Raw genomic sequence first — 26,265 nt, 5'->3', positions numbered from 1 at the left:
CCATGATGGACAACAACACTATTCAAATACTTGATTTATTGATTAAACTCAAAACACAATCCTTGAATTCAATAGACTTCACGAGAGACATCTATAGTGGGATGAGGCAAGCTTTTAGAATTAGAAGCAATCAGAAACTCTTTCATTTGTTTTTCTCTTGATTATATTCACATACTTCAGAAACGCTAAAATATATCATTTTTATTTTTTAAGCACATAATTTGACCAGTGAACTTATTTGCAACATTTTTAGAGCGTCTAAATACTTGTTCACTAATATGGATTATCTCCAATTAGGAGTTATTATTTACATTATTTTTTGACATCTCAACATAGATGAAGAACGGAAATATTGAGATGTCAAAAATTAATGTAAAAAATAACTCCTAATTCTAATCATAATCCAGATTTGTGAACAAGTATTTGGACACACTCAAAATTATGTTAATGTAATATATGCTAACTGAAGAAATAAAAATTATAAAAATTAAACAATTTCAATTTGAAAGCCACTTGTGAATTCCTGACACATATAATTCAATTTCTACGTTACATCTACCTTAAGAAATATATCTTAATTTCGATCACGCACAAAGCTCGTGCCTCTCGACAATGTAAAGTTAAAATGTGAGTACGTGATTTCATAATAATAGTGCCGTAAAATTAAGATGATCGTACGATACGCACTAATTTGTGCCCCGCAGTAGTCATCTGAAATAATTTAATATAATTTAATTTTTACACACCGATTTTATCGCTCCTTATCGATAACTTTAAAATAGTGATAAATTCATTTTAAAACACGAGAAAATTATACCATACGTAACCGTTGAATAATTCAGCTTTATTTTTCATTTTTAATAATGCATTACAAAGTACCTATGTATATAAATATAGCTTTTAAATATAGCTTTTTATAGCGTTTAAATGTGAAACGAACTCCCTCTCTAAACACAAGTATCTACTTTATTAGAGAGGTAGAAACGTTATATATAAGATGATCTGTATATTTACCTATTTTGTATTTCAAAAATGTATTTTTGTAAAAAAAAATAAAATAAAATAAAATAAAAATAAAAAAAGAGGCATCGTAACGTATTATGTGTGTGCGAGTGTTTTTGCCTAGAATTTTCGCTCATGACTTAGATGAAATTATAGTAACTTCAAACATAAAGAGTAAATCCACTCACGAGTAGGCATAGCCTATGAAACTTATAAAGTTGAAGCCTGAGTAGGGACATGACAAGCGGTGTTGCATAAGCCGTAGCTAGATTATAGAGTCACTTGGACGTTAGGTAATTAAAAAAAAGGTCATATGTATAATACGTTCAAAGACTCCTCTTTCACGTAGTCATACATCATACATGTAGTCATACGTGCCCTCCGATTACGCAGACTTTTGACACCACCAGATTTTAGCATCTGATTGATCTGATCGTACAAAGTCTTTTTTAGCCGTCCTCGTTCAGTTCTCCCGGTCACATTCGCCAAATATACTTTCTTAGTCATTCTCTCGTTGTCCATTCGCTCCACCATATTATTTATGGGTTTTTAAAGTACATGTATTGTTTATTTTTTTAAATTTATAAATTAAAACAAAAATGGGTATTGATATTTTATATCAGTATAAATTTAAAAGCATTATGTTTTTTATTTAAAAGTTTTAATTTTATTCCTTATTATAAATGGACTACATCTGGAAATAAAAAATATTATTTTCAATTCACTTACTTCATAAATCGTATTTTTAAATATTGTTTAAATATTACAATATATTTATTTTTCAACCAGAAAATTTCTGACATTTTAAATTGCAAAACCGTTTACATTATTAACCCAATTTCTTAATCTTTTTACAACAAACTGGAATATTTTATGCTAATATTCCAAAAATTGAGGTATTTTAACATATTCCAACAAGATAATATTCAATTTTACAAAATCCTCGTGTTTTGTGTGTAGTAATCGATATATTTATCAACCATTAAGCTGAAATTAAAAGATTCCAAACCAACTACGATATCGGAAGTCCACTGCGCTTTTATCTTCAAATCGACCTCGTCACTTAACCCTTAACAACTGCTTTAAATTTTATAAACTGTAACATATTTTTGAATTAAAATATATATATTCTTATTGTGCTTATCAAAATAATAACAATAAAACCATTACCCGCACCCCAATGGTGCAAAGGGCACTGCGTCATATAAACGCAGTGTTATCTTGATCGTTTACACATGAAGGAAAGGTGATCAGCCCTCTGCTTCAGGTACCAGTCCAGGGTAATATTGAATTAATATGACAGTGAAAAAATCACTTATATTTATTTTACCCCCCTTGGGAATCGAACCCGGGACCTCCAGAACGGTAGCCGAGCGTGCTGACCATTACACTACGGAGGCGGACAGCTCAAAAACTTAACGATAATTGAAACGTGTATAATATATCTTCGTTAACATTATAACAAATCTTATACACACATGTTTTATTTATACACAAGGAAAAATTAATAACACTGAACAAGTCACCAAAAAAATACTTTTCGTAATTCAACGTATGTAATTCTATAACAGTGTATTTTTTGTATGTTACTTTAAATAACTTACATAATGTACATTTACTGTAATGTTTGTCTTTCTCTCTCTAATAGAAAAATCTCACTCATCGATTTTATTGCTTAAGAAAATAGCAAAACAAAAGATATTTAAATCAAAGAAAATAAATTGTAGACAAAACTCATTTCAGATAAGTTAACTTTACATGAATCTGTATTTATAAAATTCCAAATCATTTAAAATTTATTATATCATAAGTTTTGTAACTCTAACTGTAACTAAAAGTTTTGTATTTGTCAAAAGAAAAATAATATGTGTGTAACTACATTATTACGTATATTTTTGATAAAAAAAATCGTTTTGAAATATTAAAAAAAATACCAAAATGCGAACTGCATTTTTGTATCTGATTGAAATACATTTCAAAATGAAAATTCTGTTTAATTTACACAAACCTTATGTGAAAAGTTAAAATACTAGGTAAAATCCATTGAAAATGAAATGCTCTTCTCATTTATGTATTTTGTTGAAATATATTTGAACATAAAATACTATGTACATAAACCTAGTATGAAAAATGTTTTTTTTTTGGCAAAACACCAAAGAGTGAAAAGGGTTAAACACGGGGTAATCCATTGAAAAATAAAATACGTAAAATACAAACCGTATTTTGTTGAAATACATTTCAAAATGAAAATTCTGTGTCTTAATAATAAAAACCTTGTGTGAAAAGGGTTAAACACGGGGTAATCTGGACCATTTGGCACGCTTCTTCGGAGGCTTTAGCGCCGAAAAAATCGGCCCAATTTGGGCGCTATTAGCGGCGAATCGGCCATAATACGGCCAATTAGATTACCGGCCCTGCCGCCCAAAGGGACGTCTTCCCCTTATGCTTGTAACATGGCCATCTCTTTGCTCTTTTTATCGAAATTCTACTCTTTTTACCAATCGAAAGGCCGCGGGGGACATCCCGCCGTTTCGGTCACTTCATAGAGAAAAATATTAATACCGTCTTTACTTCGACGAAATATCGCAGAAGCGACCTTTATTTTTACCTTCCCGCCGTTTTCCTGATCCGCCGTATGATTACAACGGACGATAAATTAAAACCTTTTTTGGACGTTTTGTATTTAGTTTACAGCTTTAAACATCGGTTTTATTCAATATATTCTACATATAAAGGTTTTTTATTAATTACCTTTTTATTTATGAAATCCCGAAAAATCAATAATTTCAATTTTGCATATGATTACAACGAACGATGTATTAATACATTTTTGGACATTTTGTATTTAGTTTACAGCTTTAAACGCCTGTTTTATTCAACATATTCTACATTTAAAAGTTTTTTAATTATCTTTTTATTTATGTAATCCCGAAAAATCAATAATTTTAATTTTGCATATGATTACAACGAACGATATATTAATACATTTTTGGACGTTTTGTATTTAGTTTACAGCTTTAAACGTCGGTTTTCTTCAACATATAATGGTTTTTTTAAAGCATCTTTAGTTTATTAAATTCCGTAAAATCAATAATTTCAATTTTGCATATGATTACAACGAACGATATATTAATACATTTTTTGGACGTTTTGTATTTGGTTTACAGCTTTAAACGTCGGTTTTATTCAACATATAAAGGTTTTTAAATCATCTTTTTGTTTTTTTCACCCCGAAAAATCAATTATTTAAACAATGCAAATGATTACAACTAGCAATAAATTAATATGTCTTATGGACGCTTTGTATTTAGTTTACAGCTTTAAACGCCTGTTTTATTTAACATTTTATAAAAATAAAGGTTTTTTAATTATTTTATTTATGAAATTAGGAAAAACCATAGTTTGTAATTTCGCATATGATTACAACGAACGATAAATTAATAAGTACCTTTTTTGGACGTCTTATATTTAGTTTACAGCTTAAAACGCCTGTTTTACTAAAAATATTGTAAATATAAATGTTTTTTAAATTATCTTTTATTTATAAAATCCCGGAGAATCAATAAAATTCGGTTTCAAAAATCTCTTGTCAATAAACAGGATTTTACAACAGTAGGTTGTCGATACATTTTACGATTATGTAAGGTTTTGGAGTATTGGTTTCCAATTCGGTTAATAAAAGTGTAAAATTTACTATGCTTCTACCAATTCCCGCTCACAATACTAGATAGTTAGAACAGGAACTGCAAACTCTGGAATAGAGTACAGCGTACATCGATAAGACACTCGACGATATTGGAAGATACCCCGCTTTCAGACAAGTCGTGATGACGTCATCACGAATTGTCTGTTCTCGCTCCATTTGAAGCGTAACATCTTTCTAAAAAATTTTTTCAGATTTATTAGAGTAATACCGATTGTCTCAATTAGCTTTTTATCGAAATTGCAATCAATAACTATTGTATCAACAATGGATTTTGTTGTATTATTAAAATCTTATCATTGTAGTACAATGTCACATCTACGTACTTCTAAAAAATCAATGAAGTAGAATGTCACCAAATAAATAACTTTATAGCTATTAAGTAAAAAAAATAAATCCATACAAAAATCATGATTTTAAAATAAAATTGTATTCTATTATGATTAAGTCTTAAAATTTGATTTTACAGGAGATCGTTTTTAAAGTTTAAGAATCTAATAAAATGTATTAAAAATTAATATCAAGCTACTTATTGAACTTTTTACTGTGCAACAGGTATAACCTGAATGTTTTTTCTCCATTTGAAAAATATTTAGTATATTTAAAAGTTTATTAAATAATACCTTTTCTTCAAAATGCAAAAACGACACTTTCTGCCCTGTGACGGGTAAATATTAAGTTAAAAATATGCCGCTTGTGCTGGGATATAGTACATTATCTGCGCATTCAAAAAACACGCACAGCTAAAAATTGACGATTTTGTATATATGACATTGTTGTAAGGAGTGAGCGATATGTTTATCAATTTCCTGTATCTTCATTTCGAAATAATACTTTTAATATGACTTACATACGTTAACTTGTATTTTTTAATTTTTCATTCATAATTTATTATTTAGATTTAAACTTTGTTTTTCGAAATCAGTTATCAATATTTTGTCAAGAGTTATATTGAACAAAGTAATTTTATCGTTTAAAAAAAAACCTTGTTGACATTATTTAACACGGTTTAAATATAACATTGAATAATATAACGATGGGAAAACAAGGATCATATTTACGACTTAATGAATAATTACACGCGTATTGACAGAGCAAACAGCATTGATTATAATTAATAAATCGCTTATAGTGGCACTCGTAGTAACAGCAACGATATAACGTACTTCCAATATTATTGGTTAATCATAGATAAAATATTTTATTGGTGTGTTTATTATTAACATTTCCTCGGATCATATATCAATCAAGCCATTACCACTAACGAGAAAATCATATAATGCATTGTCATTGTTGCGGGTAACTCAATGGGCTGTGTAAATACAGATATCGCTCACTCCTTTCAAGAACGTCACAAATCAAAAACTTGATTTTTCAGGGGAACGTTTTTAAAGTTTTAAAATATAATACAATGTACTAAAAATAAATATCAAGCCACTTATTGAACTTTTTACTGTGCAACAGATCTTTTTAGGTAAACCTGAAAGTTTTTTCTCCATTTGAAAAATAATTATTAAATTTAAAAAAAAATACTTAAACAATACCTTTTCTTCAAAATGCAAAAACAACACTTTCTGCCCTATAGCGGGTAAATAATGAGTTAAAAATATGCCGCTTTTACTGGGATATAGTACATTTTCTGGACATTCCGAAAACACGCTTAACTGACAATTGTTGATTATTGATTTATGACGTTCTTGAAAGGAGTGAGCGATATAGCATCGCTCAAAGCTTTGTAAATCTGTATACCTTTGCGAGCAAGTGCGTTTCTATATCCCTTCTATAGGATGGGTTCTTGAGCTTCGAGCGTGCAGCGGTTCGCGCTCCATCGAAAGCGACCTATTCCTACTGCGAACACATTGCGAACAACAACGATGAACACTGCAGGCCATGCGTTTTTCCAGTTGTTTCATGCGCAATTTCTGCATTGGAGAAGTTATATACTCGTATATCGTAGTCGTTCATGAGAAAGTGACCAACTAACAAAACGTAAAATGTTCAGGAGGGCCATTTAAGTCACTTTTGCTTGGCAAGATAATAAACATCAATGCAGTTTTTCATTTTTAACAAGTCAAATACTATACTTCCGAGTTTAAAATCGCTTTGGGATTTTTTCAGGGCAATATTAAAGCTAGTAAGATATCAAATAGTCAATGATCACGTTTTTGTAAACAAATGCACTTGGTCACTTTCTCCTGTATGACTACGATATGTAAAGCGCTTTGTGGTATTAAGGGGGAATTCTCAAAATTCAAATTCAGACCCAAGGACGACGAAGAGGTCGGTCGTGCCTTCACACGTGATATTAAAGAAAACATATTTTGATATTAAACTTTTTTTAGAAGCATTTTTTTATAATGTACGGCCAACCCCAGGGTAGATAACTCCCGGGCAGACCACCAAAGAGATGGATCGACAGCTAGGAATCGACCTCGCAGGCTGATCCTTCTTAAAAATAGACCACAAGGCCTACACCAAGAAAAAGAAGAAGTATTCGAAGATAGATGAAATTTCATAAAACGGTTAAAATGACAACAATTTCAAACTTTTAAATATAATAATACTTTCTTTTAAATTTATGAGGTGTAATAATCAAGGCGTATAAATCATTTATAACATTTAATATGACGTAAAATGTGAAAGTTCAATTAGAGTCTCCCTCGTATAGATTGACCTTCCGGACAACCGAATACATAATATTAGTAGCCTTTGGATTAAGTTACGAAACCTTTTGATTCCTGAAGAACCTTAACCGATGCCGTTATTGAAAAATTACACTTTCAATGTTTTTACTAGTACCTATTCTTTTATTAAATTATTTCAATCATAAAGCTCTCACGACATGTCAGTTTTTAGTGACCATATTACATATGTTGTGAACTCATGAAAAATTACGAATTTGAAGGCACAATAATTAAATTTTCAGTCTTCACTTTAAAAAATTTTGAGCCCAGTTGCTCAAAACATCATTTTTGAATTAAAAAAATAGTTTTTTTTACGAAATAAATGTATTTTAGTTTTTCTAATAAATTAAAAATATACATATTTATGAACAAAAATATTATAAGTTTTTTTAATTAAAATCAAATTCCAATACATATTCTAAAAAAAAGTGTGCGGAGACGCGTCTGGTTCTTCGCGGAGCCGCTCACTAACTGAATTGAATGTTTGAAAGTACCCCCTTAAGACGGATAAAAACACGCAAAATTCAAACCAATTGTTGAACAACTTGAGGACATTTCAGATTTTGAACAAACTAACATTTACAAAATAAATATTAGTGATTTTTAAGTCTAATATTTATTTTATGTGACCCTGGACTGGTACCTGAAGCAGAAGGCTGATCACCTTTCCTTCGTGTATTTGACGATCAAGATAACATTACTTCTATACGATGCAGTGCCCTATGCACCATTGCGTGCGTATAAGGGTTTGAAGAAGAATTTCTATAAATGTCACACTTTTTTTTTTATTTCCTAACGTCTGACTATGAAATCTAGCTATGGCTTATGCAGCACCGCTCATCATGTCCCTACTCAGGCTTCAACTACATAAGTTTCATAGCCTATGCCTACTCGTGAGTGAATTTACTGTTTAAAGTTACTGTAATTTCATGTAATTCATGAGTGAAAATTCTAGGCAAAAGCACTCGCTAAACACTTTTCATCGCTTTTTAGTTGAGGCTGCGTGAATAGCCAACCGGCAAGCTTATCCTCTTGTAATAGCGGCCGATCTATACGAGATAGATTTATGAAAATCCACTTGCGTTCACAGCGAATGAGATTACAAGGGCCGACTCGTCACATCAACAGGGCAGGCTTCCTGTTTTAGGTTGAGCTCGCCACAGCGCCCGCGGGCCGAGATGGGCTCCATGAGGTACTCCATTACACGGATCTGATTTATGGTCGCCTGGAATGAACCTGATACTAATTTCGTATCAGGTGATAACTAATGCAGGTCTTGTCTGCCCTGGCCTGCCATACATGCCGTACATTGTGTACGTGTATAGGTTAGTATTGATCGATGTATGTTAGGTACTTAAAATTTATCAAAATTTTCCCAATATAGTCAAGTGACAATACTGATGCTTGAGTCGAAGAGGCTGCGTTCTAATAATATATAAAATAATAACAATTTGACATCCCAACATATCGTAGTCATACAGGAGAAAGTGACCAAGTGCTTTTTTACAAAAACGTGATCAATTACTATTTGATATCTTACTAGCTTAAAATAGCCCTGAAAAATATGCTGAAGGATTTTAAACTTGGAAGTTTAATATACTGACTTGTTAAAAATGACTAACTGCATTGATGTTTATTTTCTTGCTAAGCAAAAGTGACTTAAATGGCCCTGTTGGATATTTTACGTTTTGTTAGTTGGTCACTATCTCCTGTACGACTACGATATATAGATAAAGTAAAATATGGATGTCTGGGTATGTCCGCCTTCGTGTTGTAATGGTCAGCACACTCGGCTGCTGTTCTGAAGGTCCCGGGTTCGATTCCTAGGGGGGTCAAATAAATATAAGTGATTTTTTTTCTCTAATATTTTTCCATATTACCCTGGACTAGTACCTGAAGCGGAGGGCTGATCACCTTTCCTTCATGTGTTAACGATCAAGATAACACTGGGTTTGTATGATGCAGTGCGCTATGTATCATTGGGGTGCGGAAAGGGGTTTGAAATGAAGTATGACCCGTCATAGGCTGGCTAAGTAATCGCTTTACACATGTGCAACATTCACCATTCTACCCATAATTGACAACCACACTAATAAAATTTTCGGAACTCCTAGATATATTGATTATCAATTTTATGACGAAGTACACGAGTTCACAACAGCAATCTATATTAGATTAAGAAAACTGGTCTCTGTTAAATTTTATTTAGCAGACTCTTTTATGTGCATGCAAGATGCAAACCCCGGATTAATTTTAAAAACTGGGAAACACATGAAAACATGATTTTTTTTAAATTGTGTAGCTTATAATCTGACCAGTTATTTTTATTCACAACATATTAAGTATGTTCAAATACGATTTTTATAAATCTGGGTGAAAAAGTATTTGGACACACTCAAGACATGTAATTAGTGAAGTAAGACTATTATCATTGATATTTAAAATCGTCCTGATATGCGAAGTTATTATTTTTAAATTGTTTAGAAAAATGACAATCTTAAAACTAGTTCGTAAACCCTGTATATCCCCATACTTTCATATTCTTCTTCGTCTATATTGAGATGTCAAAAACTTATTGTTTTGCTCTATAAATTGATCAAACAAAAATTTCTAATATATATATATATATATATATATATATATAAATATATAAATATATATATATATATATATATATATATATATATATATATATATATATATATATATATATATATATATATATATATATATATGTATATATATATATATATATATACAGTATCTACTCAATGAATTAGGGCCACCCAGAATTTCGCGCAATTTCTCAATTCAATCAGGAATAACTCAGAGAAAACCTTGAATTAAACAACATTGAATTTTATTTACACATGAACACTTTATTACGCTTAAATAATGCATATATTTTCATATAAATATAGTTAGTATTTAGTATTTCCACCTTTGGCAGAAATAACTGCCTCAATTCTTTTTGGCATACTTAAAATGCACTGTTTTATCATGTTTTTTATTTCTTCGTCTTCTGACCAAATTTTTTGAATATTTTTTTTTAGACAGTCTTCTGTCGGATTTGGAAATGAGTATACCTTATTTTTTAACATGCTCCATAGGATTAAGGTCCGGAGAATTTCCAGGTCAGGGGAGCAAAGGCAGATTTTTGTTAGACAAAAATTTTATTATTGATTTAGCCCGGTGGCAAGGTGCCCCATCCTGCATGAAGGTGTATGGACCTTCTGTTGGGTCGAGTGTATGGTAGAAGGGCAATAAAATTCGTTCGAGGACCTGCTTATGGGAATTTTGGTTCATTGTTCCTTCCACGAAAAACAACGGCCCAGGTAAATTGTTAATAATACATGACCATATCATTGTTGCAGGGGGGTGTTTGATAACTTTTACCACACATGCCTCATTGTAACGTTCCATTGGTGTTCTCCTGACGAATCGACGGCTCTCTGTCACGGCTTCTAACCGGCACTCATCACTAAAGATGACCTGAAAAATAATGAAAATTTAAGTTTAATTCAAATATATAAGTTTATTTACTAAAATGATATGTTGAAAATTAAATTTAAATAAATACCTTTTTCCAATCATCCACCGAGTAATTTCGATGTAGCCTGGCCCATTTTAATCGATCCGCTTTCATTCGTGGTGTCAATTTTGGTACTTTTACAGGGCGCCTGCATTTCAGATTTACTTCGCAAAGACGTCGCCTCAGTGTTGATACCGATATATTTAAACCCTCTTCTTCCGATTTTATTTTTAATGTTTTTGCTGATGCACTACGGTTTTCTAAGGCACTTTGAACGATTTTTCGATCAGTCCTCGGTGTTGTTTTTCTAATCCTACGACAGTTCTTTCGCCGATTGCTGGTGGCGGGTGACTGATTTTTTATTGATTTTGAAATTCTGTCCACTGTTTGACGAGAAACGTTTTCTTGTTTTGAAATTTCTCTATTAGATAGTATTCCTAATTTCAGTATCACTATAACACTAGACTTTTTTTCCTCAGAAATGTCTTTACTTTTTCCCATTTTGCCTTTTCAAAAAAAACACTTGTGTTTGCAAAAAAAATTTATACTTTATGAACTAAAATTAAAAATTAAGTTTTTTTCACAAGACACGATAACTATATAACCTCTCTGAACAAAACAACAACCAGAACTCAAGAAACTTCACTAATAAATGAGATAGGACTATTTTTTGAACTTTCAACTCTCAGTCTACCTGTGCTAATTAGGGACCTTTCTCAGAAAAAGGGTTTGAAATTTTGTAAAGGCTTAAAAAATCCAGGTATATTTTACATATTATTGAAGGTAATACACATGACATTAGATGTCAATAGAAAACTTAAAGTATTTATGTAAAATAAATATAATAATCCAAAAGATTTCAGAGTATTCAAAAAAATAATGGGTGGCCCTAATTCATTGAGTAGATACTGTATATATATATATATATATATATATATATATATATATATATATATATATATATATATATATATATATATATATATATATATATATATATATATATATATATATATATATATATATATATATATATATATATATATATATATATATATATATATATATATATATAACGTGGTAATATTTTCCTTTTGAAAATTAAGTGTAAATAATATGTAAAGTGGGTGTATAATAATAAAATAAACAATGTGTTGCTTTGTAATTAAAGAAACGACAATAAAAGTTTATTCTTAATTAATCTTTACAACAATTTTTATATCTATATGATTCTGACAGTTAATAATATTATCGGAAGTCTTTTGTTTTCTACTGAGCTGGAACTGTTTTGTGTAGGTACTATTTGTAAGTACTTAATAAAATGTATAGGTAGGTACCTAGTTATTTTATTACATCTCCCCCCTTGGGGATGAAAATTCATAGTAAAATTTTCACTCGTCCTCCGGATCATCTTCTTGTAGTGAATGGACTGGTATAAGTTTAGTGATATGATAATTTTTTTTTCTTTCTTTCTTTTTTCCTTCTTTTTTTCTTTCTTTTTTTTCTTTCTTGTTTTTTTTTCTTTCTTTCTTTTTTTTTCTTTTTTCCGTTCTTTTTTTCTTTCTTTTTTTTTGTATTTTTTTTCTTCTTCTTGACCCTTTTAAAGTAGACACAGTTTTTTTTCAATCCATTTGTTTTTTTCTTTTGAATTCCTTCATTTTTATTCTGATCTCTTAAAGTATCTTCTAATTTAACCAAATTTATAACTTTTAATTGTTCATCTGCATTTTCATTCGATTTTAATACTGGATTCCTGCTTAGACAATCTACTTCTAAATTCTTCTTTCCTGGAGTATATTTTATTTTATCTTTCGTAGAAGTTTTTTCTACTTTATTTTTATTTTTATTTTTCAAGCACTGTTTCTGTGTTATTTGTATGTCTTCATTTTTATTCTGATCTTTTAAAATATCTTCTAATTTAACCAAATTTACAACTTTTAATTGTTCATTTGCATTTTCCTTCGATTCTAATACTGGATTCCTGCTCACACAATCTGCTTCGAAATTCTTCTTTTCTGGAGTATATTTTATTTTATATTTTGTAGAAATTTTTTTCACATTATTTTTATTTTCATTCTTCAAGCACTGTTTCTGTGTAATTTGTAAATCTTCATTTTTATTAATCTTATCATCCTCCTTTGTTTTAAACCAGCACGTTGCTTCAGAGTGATATCGAGTTCCCTTATTTAAATTTTCACAAATCTTACATGGACTTTTATCTTTAATTTTATCACTAGTTCTTAGATTTCCACGTCTTCTTTGATTATCTTCTAATTTTTCTCTCTCACTCCGAACATATTGTAGTAATTGTTTTAATACATCTAATGTTTCATAATCCATTTCCATTTAACAAAATTGTCGTTTTATAACGTGGTAATATTTTCCTTTTGAAAATTAAGTGTAAATAATATGTAAAGTGGGTGTATAATAATAAAATAAACAATGTGTTGCTTTGTAATTAAAGAAACGACAATAAAAGTTTATTCTTAATTAATCTTTACAACAATTTTTATATCTATATGATTCTGACAGTTAATAATATTATCGGAAGTCTTTTGTTTTCTACTGAGCTGGAACTGTTTTGTGTAGGTACTATTTGTAAGTACTTAATAAAATGTATAGGTAGGTACCTAGTTATTTTATTACATATATATATATATATATATATATATATATATATATATATTAAAAGGATCCAAAAGAAACGAAAAAAAGTTACCAATCAAATTTGTAAGAAAATTCGAAAAAAGACATCGACTCTATCGCGAAGGCAATTGAAATATATATATATATATATATATATATATATATATATATATATATATATATATATATATATATATATATTTATATATATATATATATATATATATATATATATATATATATATATATATATATATATATATATATATATATATATATATATATATATATATATATATATATATATATATATATATATATATATATATATATATATATATATATATATATATATATATATATATATATATTCAAACCCTTATACATCAAACAATTTTGTGACTCTTGTGAAATTTTTTTTCAACAATGGCAGTCTTACTTTATCCTTATTTCTAGTAATATGTTCATGACAATTTTTTTTAAACATTTTTATCCTTAAAATATTTTGGTAGTTTATCGTTAAAAAAAATATGTACCAAGATTAGCATATTAAATTTAAGACTCTTTTTGATAGATAACCAGTTCAGTTCTTCTCTCATTTTTTCTATTTTATTATATCTTATCTTATTTTTCTTAAGAATCATTTCTATGGGTTTATTCAGATGTCTATGTCAGTTTATGAAAACATATTTCAATGTGACGCGATGCACGATATCCGGACGGTCGATTTGCATCAGTAATTACCTCATATTGTCATGTCACGCGATACTTCATCCCCTCGCATTATTCTAGTCGCACAAGACTGAGCCGCGACGAGACTTTATGAGCCAGCATTTGATTTACGACATTCCCGATACCGCTTAATATCATACACCAGGTAAGGCAATTTCTTCTTGTCAGCAAGACTGGAGCTCAAACAACGCAATAAATCGATTACACCAAATTTACGACCGTATTAGAAAATAGAGCGCGTTGTAAATACACATAATAACATAAATATTATTTTGATCATGGAGCATTTTTTAAATACAGTAAATCCCCGCTTAGCGCGTGTAATCCGTACAACAACAACAAAGTGGAGCGCTAAACGAATCAGCGTTAAGCGAGGTCTATTTTCCACATATCGCTCAGTCCTTTCAACAACGTCATATATTTAAAAAATCGTAAATTTTCAGTTGTGCATGTTTTCGGAATGCCCAGAAAATGTACTATATCCCAGCAAAAGTGGCGTATTTTTAACTTAATATTTACCCGCTACAGGGTAGAATGTGTTGTTTTTGCATTTTGAAGAAAATGTATTGTTTAATTATTTTTTAAAAATAAACTTAATATTTTTCAAATAGAGAAAAAACTTTCAGGTTTTACTAAAAAAGATCTGTTGTACAGTAAAAAGTTCAATAAGTGTCTTGATATTTATTTTTAATACATTTCATTATATTCTTAAACTTTAAAAACGATCTTCTGAAAATTCAAGTTTTGTTTATATATGACGTTGTTGAAAGGAGTGAGCGATATATAAATGACAATGGTACAGCAAGAGTTAAAAGTATTTTAAAGATTATTTAGGTAATTTATGTGTCAACTTTTTTTAAAAGGATCCAAAAGAAACGAAAAAAAGTTACCAATCAAATTTGTAAGAAAATTCGAAAAAAGACATCGACTCTATCGCGAAGAGGTCAATTGAAAATTAAAACATTTTCTAAAAGGCAATGGCTCTAAAAAAGTTCATAGCCTCTGGACCAGTTCTTCCTTAATAGATTGATGCTTGGTCGTGAAGGATAATTATTCATCACTTAAACGCATCCTTCCTAAGTTCGCAATAATTTATTATCACCATAGTTAATCACAGTTTATTGACTATAAGATTAAATTATATTTAATGTATTATTGTTTATCTCGCATAATGCGGTTACATATCGCGCACTCCTTTCAACAACGTCATATATCAAAATCGTAACTTTTCAGTTGTACATGTTTTCGGAATGCCTAGAAAATGTACTTTATCCCGGTAAAAGCGGCATATTTTTAACTTAATATTTACCCGCTACAGTGCAGAAAATGTTGTTGTTAGATTTCGAAGAAAAGGTGTTCTTTATTTTTTTTTAAATAAATTAAAAAATTTTCAAATGGAGAAAAAACAATCAGGTTTTACCTAAAAAGATCTGTTGCACAGTAAAAAGTTCAATATGTGGCTTGATATTTATTTTTAATACATTTTACTACATTTTTAATCTTTAAAAATGATCTGAAAAATCAATTTTTTTTATATATGACGTTGTTGAAAGGAGTGAACGATATGTACATATTATCCCATATTAGGTGACACAATGCACAAATGGTTCACATATAAAAGCCATTATCCCTTGGCATATAAACCCGTTGGACTGTTAATTATGACATACATAATCACTAAATAAATAATTTTCTTGTACATCTATTACAAAATTTAATAATACGTTTAAATAATGTAAAAAAAAATCATAAAAAGAATAAAACTTGATCTTTAACGATTTATTAAAAATATGCATACTAATATTTTGAAATGAAAGTAGACTGAATGCAGTCGAAATGCCTTCTACCAGACGAATGAGTAGAAAACGTTGCATGATAGATTTCGAATGGTGATATAAGGAAAGAATGCAAAGCTGAGATAAGCATTATCGATAAAATTAAGAAGGGCGAAACAAGGAAAGCTAAAAGAAATTATGAGGCGAATGTGATTGGTATGAATAGAAGCAGAGGAAGACCGAGGAAAACTTGGCATGACCTCACCACTTTCAAGTATTTTAAATACTTGAAAGTGGTGAGGTCAGCGTCAGGAGTCGGAATAATCTGTGTGTATGTATGAGAAGATGTATTAATGTGGAAGAGGTGAAGAAGGTGTTCTATCTGCTTACCCCTGCGGAGAAGTTGAGTGATGGCTAGGATTAGTTAGTTGATATATTGAAATGGATATAGATGCAAAAAATTAAATTAAAAAAAATAAAAAATATATATATATATATATATATATATATATATATATATATATATATATATATATATATATATATATATATATATATATATATATATATTTATATATATAAATAAATATATATATATATATATATATATATATATATATATATATATATATATATATATATATATATATATATATATATATATATTTATATATACTGTATATATTTTTTTTACTACTGTGATGGGTTATCATCTTTATCTACCTGAAAATCTGATTTCAGCGGAAACAGATTATTTTACTTTTAAATAACAATGCAATTGGCGTTACTATGTTTATTTGATCAAATATATAAATATTAAAAATTTACAATTTGATTGCGAAACTGTGTACCAGAAAATTAATCAATTTGTGCGATAAATAAATATTCAATTATGATTGTATGTGATTACAATAATTCTGATGTGTCGATAAGGGGATTTTGTTGAATGATTTGAGTTTAAGCGTTGAAGGACACGACACAAGAAATCCCCCTGGAAATTATCATTAGTATCTAGCTGGCATAGAAAATATGATATTTCGTACATTTTGAGTGTGTCCAAATACTTGTTCACAAATCTGGATTATCTCCAATTATGTATGGGAGCTATTTTTCATAATATTTTTTGGCATCTCATCAAAGATGAAGAAGAATATGGATGATTTTGAGTAGTGTGGTTTTCAATAATGGGTAGAATTGGTGAGTGTTACACGTGTGTAATAAAGTGATAACTTAAACCAGCCTTTGGCGGTCGTCAGCCCCGTAAATGCCCAGACTTCCATATTCTTCTTCATCTTTGATGAGATGTCAAAAAATGATAATTCGTAGTTAATAATAATAATAAATTTTTAGTAATGTATTTCGCGCTATTTTCATAAAAATAATACCTCAAAGGCGCTTAAAAGAGCAGATTCTAACAAATAAGCAGCCATTGCGGTGCTTGAGTGTACTTCAAAATTATTTGAAACCCTAATCCGCACCCCAATGGTGCATAGGGCACTGCATCATATGCACACAGTGTTATGTTGATCGTTAACACATGAATGTAGGGTGATAAGCCATCCGTTTCAGGTACCAGTTTAGCATTTCTTGGAGAACTGTAGCAAGAATTTTAATTTAAAAATTAAAGTATATCGACGTGCCTTACGCAAAGTGCTCTAACTGCGTTTTCGACAATTTTGAGATATTTGGTGTATGCTATCAACTGACCGTTATCTACAAATATAAACAAACAAAAAAATATAAAAAATAAATTACGCCTAGTTTAGGCGTATAAGACGCTATCTACATTGAATTTTTTAAATGAACTGAAATCCTAAAACGCTAAATACTTAATTTTGACAAAGCATAAAGTTTTAAAACGATTTAATACATTATTTTATCGTGTTGTTGAATGTATAATACTAGTTTAGAATTTCAGATAAAACCGACAATTAATAAAAAAAAATACGTTGAAAAAATCTTCTAAGCTCTCTCCTGTAAAGTAACAGATTTGCAGATAGAGTACTTTACGTAGAGGCCGTCGATATAATCTATATTAAAGTATATTTAAATAAATAAATAAAATAAATAAAAATCCAGTTAGATTCAAACAAGCGACTTCCTGTTCAATTGAACACCTTCCATGATACACAATCTCCGAGATGCTTGTACCCATCAATATCAGTTCTTATCAACAATCGGTGTGGTGCTCCTCCAACAAGCCACGATGTCCTCTGGATAGGTACGGCGCACATATTACAGCCTGTACCCTCCAGAGGGAGTAATTGATTCACAATGGCGATCATTTGTCACCGGTATCGGCCGTCATTAGAATACCAACACCTTTCCCGATTCGAAACTGATATGAGCTCATATAATGTTTCTCAGGATAACATACTATGTATGTTAGATGTACTTAGGTAGGCTTAGATGACGACATGACAAAAGTACATACATAGATGTCACAATTTCCAATTTATAATTTATGCTTTTCTTCTGCTAATCCTTATTTGCATCCAGTGGTGTATAAGGTACTGTATCGTATTGATGCAGTGTTATTTTGATAGTTCCTTACATGAAGTACATAAGTCCACTAAATAACACATTTAGTCCACTTAGTAAGTAACACTTAGTCCACCTCCGTAGTGTAATGGTCTGATCACCTTATATATATATATATATATATATATATATATATATATATATATGTATATATATATATATATATATATATATATATATATATATATATATATATATATATATATATATATATATATATATATATATATATATATGGATTACAAAAACGCATATATGAAAGTCTGGAAAGTGACAAGGCCTTAGACCTGTCTGATAGGGAAAGATTAAAAAAATCATTGTTGGTATTGAAAAATCCTCAATATCTTGAAAAATAATAATTTTTTTTTTTAAAGCTGACAATTGATTTGTTTTTTTTTTTTAAACTTAATGTTTATCCTTTTAATTCAATCGGTTATGACAAATACCTTGTCTTCTTTGTGGATGGATACGAACTTATCCATCCCCGAAGAAGGCAAGGTCAAAATCGATTGGAATTATAATACCAAAAATAAATGCGTTTGTTTACAATGTTTGTGATTTATTAATTTTATAAACATCAAAAATCTGTATTTTTAATTACTCACAAATTTCCACATGCATATTTCCATATATCATTTTTTTCAAACCTAGCAATACAGTTAAAATAAAGACCTTTTTATTTTATTCAAATATATATTGACTATTTGAAAGTAGACTTTATTTTTCCAGTTACTAAAATTACAATTTCAGAGATATGTATAAGATTTTCCTTATTGAATTTGTGTGCAAATAATAAAGGAATTTTAGCATCAGGGTAACTCGGGCCGATGTCGCCACTTCATTTCCGTTCCTATTATTGGATTTGAAAACAATTTCGATTCGCCTGACAAACTCGACACTCCACACCCTTTCCTATTTATTTTGTTGACAAAATAGGAAAGGCTTCCCCTGAGGAGCTACAAAAACCTTTTTTTTTGTTCATCCTTTGATTACAGGTTTTTCACATGAATTTTCCATATAAAGATTTTCTCTAAAATATATTACATCCAAAAGAATTCATTATAAATTCATAATTTCCACGAAATTACAAATATTTGGGAATCAAATATTTTTATAAATTCCCTACGGATATAAAAAATTGAAGAAATTCAATATTTTCTTGTAAAAAAAGCCTATTATATATGAGCAATTGATGAAAAATACTTTAAATACGAAACAAAGAAAAAAACTGTATTTTATCCTGAATTAAGTACAATCAATAAACACTTCGAGCACAAGAGTTTTTTTTTATTGGAGAGACAAAGCGTAACTAGTATTTAACATTTTATAAGTAGAAATATCTAGTAAATAAATTAAATTGTTATAAATTTTGTAACAATTTTTTTTTCAATTTTAATCATAAAAATAAGGTTTATATAATATTTGTTTAAATATTGTTTTAAAATTAAAACAAACGATGGAAATAGTTGGTGAAGTTAAGCCAATAAAAAAACTTATTTCATCCCACCATAGATGTAGTGATATTCTAGTGATTCAAGCACAGTGTTTCGAATTTGAATTATAAATATAAAAGTTTAACCAATTTAAATGAAGCTATGCCCAACAAACTATGATCGCTTAATCTAACAGCAACACGACTTCTAAATAAATGTTGTTAGCAATTAGCTTCAGGGTTAGTTGATATTTTAACGAATCCATATCCATTCATACTCCAAAGAAGTCTCTGATTCAATTAAAGGAAATGTGCTAATACGTAACCCTAAAACCCTAAAACACAACTGGATGATCCAATAGATACCGCCCTTTGGATTGCATATATGGTAGAAGTTAATGCAGTAGAACCTCTCATAACGAGCATAATTCGCTCCGGAATCTTACTCGTTAAGCGAAACACTTGTTATGCGAAACAGTTTTTTTTGTTTTTACTGGCGCGGAAATCCCGGCTCACAAGTTAATGTCGTGAAAAGAGGTTCCACTGTTTATATTTTTAAATCCTAAAATTTAATTAAATTAAATTTAAGACGTATTAATGAATTATCGGGAAAGATAAAAGAAGGGCATTTATAATAGGAGTGGGCAAATTATGTACGTAGTGAAGTTTTTACTCTTGGTTACAAAATATCACTTGAATCGAGTGGAACGAATCACACAACAAAGTTCCATTAACATTAACTAACCATACTGAACATAAACCGAATGCTCTTGTATTTCCAACTTAATATTGACATTTAACGGGTAACTAATTACGAACAAAGCTAGTTACTACAATTGGCTCACTCCTTTCAAGAACGTCATAAATCAAAAATCGTCAATTTTCAATTGTGCGTGTTTTCGGAATGCCCAGAAAATGTAGGTACTATATCCCAGCAAAAAAGGCATATTTTTAACTAAATATTTACCCGCTACTCGTTTTTTTTTAGGAATGGGAGTTCATGTTTAATTTTTAAATATAGTTAAATAAACAAAAAAAATATTATAATTAAAAATATGTTATAATTTAATTCATTTACGTACTTGACATTTCTACTTATAACATATCATATACTAGTTACGCTGTGCCTATCCAATAAAGAGACTTAACTCTTGTACTTGGAGAGAGATTTACACTCAATTTTATAGATTTCCCGTTTAATTTAACTTCATTTTAATTTACATAAATATATGAAATATTAAAATCAAACACTGATTTTCAGAGTCTACTAAATTGTATTTAATTGTCAAAAATACATAAAAATAAAATTTGTGACAATTATTTAGCCTTGTTATAGTATTTTCAAACTAATGTAAAAATTAAATCGACTGATGGTCTTTATATAGTTATACTTAATTAAGGATTTAATAATATTTTTTTCTTATTTTTTTTTGTTTATAAATAAATATTGTAGGATGTACCTTCGAGACGGGAAAAGTCGTGATTTATAAATAATGTGTTTATATTTTTGTTTTCAAATAAATAAATAATATAATGAAGATTATTTTCATTTTATTAGTTCTTTACTACTCAGTAACTAAACACACATCCTGCCATAAATAACACAAATAATGATATCTCTTTTTAATACATGTCGTTGGTATCGAAATATTTTAAAAGCGTATCTATTTGTAGAGGTTCTCGAATAATAGATCCGTTTAGAGGACACACTCATAATATAGGTCGCAGTTCTCATCAAGGAATCCTGATTCGAAGAAAACGTTGTTAGAAAATTCTTCACCGTCAATACAACGAGGTTACCACCGCTCATACTTATTTATCGTTGCTATTGTACGATCTACGCAAACCAAAAACACATTTTCTTATATAAATACTGATGTGTGTTTATTCCTCTTTAGATCTCACAAGTTTACCACGAATCTTATTGTACATTCATTACGGCCACTCCTGAAGGACACCATACTAGTTTCCACAACACTTGTATTAATAAAGAAGCTTTGATTTTATAGCCGTCGCGTTCTCGGAAACCCTCTTTCATTTCAAATACTCGAAATCCTTTCAAGAAATACAAACATCAACATATTATTATGACGTTCGGTGACAATTCGTTCCGCTGATAAATAACTCTTGGGCATTGAAAACCAACTATTCAACTTAGCCATATTTCATTAAACTTACAATTAAGTACCTACTCAGTTGTACAATTAAGAACAACACATTCGATCATCATTTGTCTTATTTCTATGGTGTTTTTCTTTTTAAATTTTGCAAAATAGAAGGTCAATAAGGCGTGGGCAAAAGATAGGTATTTAAAGGGCTTGCGACCTGTTTAAGTGATACACGTGTAACATTCAACATTCTACTCAAAATTGACAATCACACTACGTATTCAAATTTCGGAAGCTGTATTGCATTAATTGTAACTTGTATTCATTGGTGTATGAAGAAGATACAGTGCCTTAATCGGTAGAAAGTTTGTAATAAAACTCGATTTTATTTATTGAATAAAATAATGTAAAAAATATACGCAAATTAGATTATTGAAAGAAAATATTGTTTAATGGGTTTATTTTATTAATATTCTTTTAAAACTGATAACAAAAATAATACATAAAAGAAGTATTTCATAGATAATATATTTCCGTCTCCTTGGTGTAATATTTGGCGTGTTTAGCTACCGTGCTGGAGGTCCCGTGTTCGATTCCCATAAATATTAGTGATTTTACACTCTAATATTTATTTAAAATAACCCTGAACTGGTCACTGAAGCGCAGGAGTGATCACCTTGCCTTCATGTAGGAAACGGTCAAGATAATACTGCGTCAATACCATGCAGTGCCCTATGCACCATTGGGTACGGATGAGAGTTAAAAGAAGAAGATATATGTGTATGTTAACATATGCACCTGGCCGTAAAATGTTTAAAATATTTACGGTACTAATTTCCTCCGCATCACCGAATCGAAGACAGACAATCCCTTATCAAACACCTCGAATCAGTATAGAGATCCATTCATCCCTCGCCGGCCTTTTAGCCAACTTTTAAAGATAATGGTGCATTGAGGGGGTACAATAGCCATTATCTAGTAGTATCGGAGCCCCCAGACCGCCAATCTCAGCATCCCCCCCACTAGGGTAGAGATAGGAGACCCCCCGGACAAGCGGCCCCTTTGCCACTAATCCGGCCGGTAATAGAGTTGGCCTGTAAAATAGACAGCAACCTGTTATTTCCCTCGCAGATGAGCCAATTATCTACCGGGTAGCTGCGCTATCGATCAGAAAGCTAAAAGGTTTCTAAATTGTTTTACATTCGAAATTAAGACGCGCTTCTAATAGAATCATTCTTGTTTTACGAGTAAAATATTAAATTCTCTTTTGAATTCTTCCATTGTTTATAACATTGAGAGCTTTTAAAATTCACTATCAAAAAAGCTCGGTCTTAAAATTTTATATAATATTTTTTTAAACCGGAGCACTGCTGAACGCTTGCTACAAAATCAGCGTTACAAGTTCGATTCTCCTAAATTGCGATATAAATACAACAACATAAAAAAATTCAAGCGTGTTAAGTGTTTGCAATATATATTGCACATATTTTTTCCCCATTTTCACTATCCTACCTGCAGAAAAGCCCATGAATTAGAAAGTTCGTGAGAAACTCTTATTTTTCATTTTCATACTAGAATTTAATAGAATTTATTTAATTTATAAGAATAATATTACACACATATCGCTCACTCCTTTCAACAAAGTGATTTATTAATGAAAAAACTTGATATTTCAGGAGATCGTTTTTAAAGTTTAAAAATTTAATAAAATGTATTAAAAATAAATATCAAGCCACTTATTGAACTTTTTACCGTGCAACAGATCTTTTTAGGCAAAACCTGAATGTTTTTTCTCCATTTGAAAAATATTTAGTATATTTAAAAATTAAAAATTAAACAATACCATTTCTTCAAAATGAAAAAACAACACTTTCTGCCCTGTAGCGGGTTAATATTAAGTTAAAAATATGCCGCTTTTGCTGCGATATAGTACCTTTTCTGGGCATTCCGAAAACATGCACAGCTGAAAATTGAGTATTTTTTACATATGACGTTGTTGAAAAGAGTGAGCGATATCTGTATGGTTTTCAAATGAAAAGATCAAAAACTGTAAAAATGTATTTTTAAACTTTGTATCTATAGTCTAAAACAACGATCTAGTTTTACCATATTTACTTTTAATTTTTCTTATTTTGATTTTTTTGTTATCATTTGGTATCTTATCATTCCATGCTACATTTATTTATATTTATAACATAAACAGACAAAATTCCAAAAAGCTTTAGTCCGTGTGAATGCATGCAATATAAAAAATAAATTTTAAAACTAATTGAATTTGTATATCAAAAATTAGTCCCTAATTTTTCCAGTTCATTCATTAGTCTCAAAAATTAAACACATTTAAAAAATGGTTGCGCTACGATTTATTTACAACATTTTGAGTGTGTCCAAATACTTGTTCACAAAATCTGGATTATCTTATGAAATTGAGGTATTTTTTGAATAATAAAAACATAGATGTTTCTCTTTCAATTTAATGAAATTTTTTTAACAAATCTAAAATAAACTCCATATTAGTGGTTTTATAAAATCGTACACAACTTTTTTAGTGTGTCCAAATACTTGTTCACAAAATCTAGATTATCTCCAATTACAGGAGTTATTTTCATATTATTTTTTGACATCTCATCAAAGATGAAGAAGAATATGGAAGTCTGGGCATTTACGGGGCTGACGACCGCCATAGGCTGGTTTAAGTGATCACTTTACACACGTGTAACATTCACCAATTCTACCCATTATTGACAACCACACTACTCAAATTCTTGGAAGTTCTATATATATATGAACCAATTTAGAAACCTTGTTCTTGAATCACTAGAACTTCATTAGAGACATCTATTGGTGAGATGTCTACGTTTTATTGTTTGATTTGATTTTAGTTTTTTCGAAGATTATTTTCAGCCTCCTTTTACTTCACATTTAGAGGATAAGGGATGTGAAGTGTGGTCTGAGTCACCGTACCTATTGCATAAATCCTCAAATTTGATGTCAACTTATACATGAGAATAATTTATTTGAATATCGTTAAATTTCCTTAGATTTTTATAATGAATTCATTTTCAACTTATAAACAAAATTATCTTAAAACACATGTTGATTATTTAATAATATTGTTACTATCTACAGTTCAGTTGTGTTTATTCAATTGTCTTTGAGTAGGTACATTACGATAAATTTGACGGCTAGATAAGATTAAGTATTTTACCCATATTCCTGTAAATAGTTTTTTTGTAATGAATTGATAATAACAAATATATATTTATAATGTTAAAAATAACAATTGGCATATTGCGCAATATACATATTATATATATGTACATACATGCATATATCGTTTTGTCGCACATTCGTCTGAGTGATCGCATTACTATGATTGATATTCGAATGGACAAAATTTGGAGATATTATGAAGTGGTTATCTAGGAAGTAAGTTACATAGCCAATAGAAAAATTGGCATTTGGGTTTTCTGGGTTGCATATCACCAGAAGGCATATTTTTGTGGTATTCGAAAATATTATTTACAGGTTTTCTAGGATGCATATCGCTCACTCCTTTCAAGAACGTCATAAATAAAAAATCGTCAATTTTCAGTTGTACATGTTTTCGGAATGCCCAAAAAATGTACTTTATCCTAGCAAAAGAGGCATATTTTAAACTTAATATTTACCCGCTACAGGGCAAAGAGTGTTATTTTTGTATTTCGAAGAAAAGGTATTGTTTAATTATTTTTTTTAATATACTTAATATTTTTCAAATGAAAAAAAAACCTTCAGATTTTACCTAAAAAATCTGTTGTACATTAAAAAGTTCAATAAGTGGCTTGATATATATTTTTAATACATTGTATTATATTTTTAAACATTAAAAACGTTCTCCTGAAAAATCAAGTTTTTTGATTTATGACGTTCTTGAAAGGAGTGAGCGATATCAACCAAAAGGCATATTTTTGGATATATTTTAAAATACTATTTCGTGATAATTCTGTTTGTAATTTTCTTTCTACAGAGAGCCCGCTTTGAAAACACTCTGGCCGCAGTGATATCTTAGTTATATAAGTTTTGTACTGAAAATTCTTGATGGAACTGAATTTAATAAAATAAAACAAC

General features: G+C 29.6%; 2 long non-coding RNA genes across 2 annotated transcripts in view; both read right to left on the bottom strand.

Annotated features, from left to right (window-relative positions):
• The window catches only part of LOC148304460 (uncharacterized), a 364,266-nt gene that overhangs the window by 311,616 nt on the left and 26,385 nt on the right, over positions 1–26,265 (bottom strand). The gene's annotated exons all lie outside the window — the stretch shown is intronic.
• On the bottom strand, positions 10,695–11,849 carry LOC148304461 (uncharacterized). The gene is made up of 2 exons (XR_015838338.1): positions 10,970–11,849; positions 10,695–10,881 (listed from the first exon to the last, which is right to left on the bottom strand). It is a non-coding gene; the product is annotated as an uncharacterized LOC148304461 (long non-coding RNA).

The sequence above is a fragment of the Brachycentrus maculatus genome, unplaced genomic scaffold, assembly GCF_059751285.1.
Source record: "Brachycentrus maculatus isolate JH-2025_06_01 unplaced genomic scaffold, ASM5975128v1 h1tg000315l, whole genome shotgun sequence".
In the NCBI taxonomy this organism is placed as follows: domain Eukaryota; kingdom Metazoa; phylum Arthropoda; class Insecta; order Trichoptera; family Brachycentridae; genus Brachycentrus; species Brachycentrus maculatus.
The sequence above is the reverse complement of the archived record's forward strand: the minus strand, read 5'-3'. Positions and strand labels throughout refer to the sequence as shown.